The sequence below is a fragment of the Phalaenopsis equestris genome, unplaced genomic scaffold (assembly GCF_001263595.1).
Source record: "Phalaenopsis equestris unplaced genomic scaffold, ASM126359v1 Scaffold000002, whole genome shotgun sequence".
NCBI lineage: Eukaryota > Viridiplantae > Streptophyta > Magnoliopsida > Asparagales > Orchidaceae > Phalaenopsis > Phalaenopsis equestris.
The window spans coordinates 59,235,175-59,235,686 of record NW_018164444.1 but is presented as its reverse complement, the minus strand read 5'-3'; positions in this window follow the sequence as shown (position 1 = coordinate 59,235,686).

Here is a 512-nt window from a genome sequence, read left to right as displayed (position 1 = left end):
TCTTTTTCTGAATTGAAGAAAGCCGCCGCTCTGCTCCCGTTGTCGTAGTCATCTTTGTCAAACATCATTAAATCTCTGTGTTGTCTTCCAAATTTGCGTCGATTCTTATGTTTCTTTAACCTAAATTCTCAACAAAATGTCACCATATAAATATAAATGCACGTCAAACGATATAAATAAAATAGAGTCAGATCGTAGTACATACAATTAACCATAGCTAACATTTTTTTCACAAATTTAGTCCCCATTCTTACCAGCCCTGCCAGCACTTACTTTCTATTAATACAGATATTGTCGCTTTTCTCCCTCCCATCACTCCATACCTCTCTTGTGTAATGAGAAGGACGAAGATGGGGCTTCTCTGCCGCTCCCAAGCAGCAACTGCAGTCTGCGCCGCCGGCGACCCCCGATCCATGGTCGTCCTCCCAATCAGACCCGGCCGCTCAATTTCCGACCACCGCCACCCCTCCGCCGCCGATCGCCGCCGCTGTCGCCGGCATCCCGTCACCCTA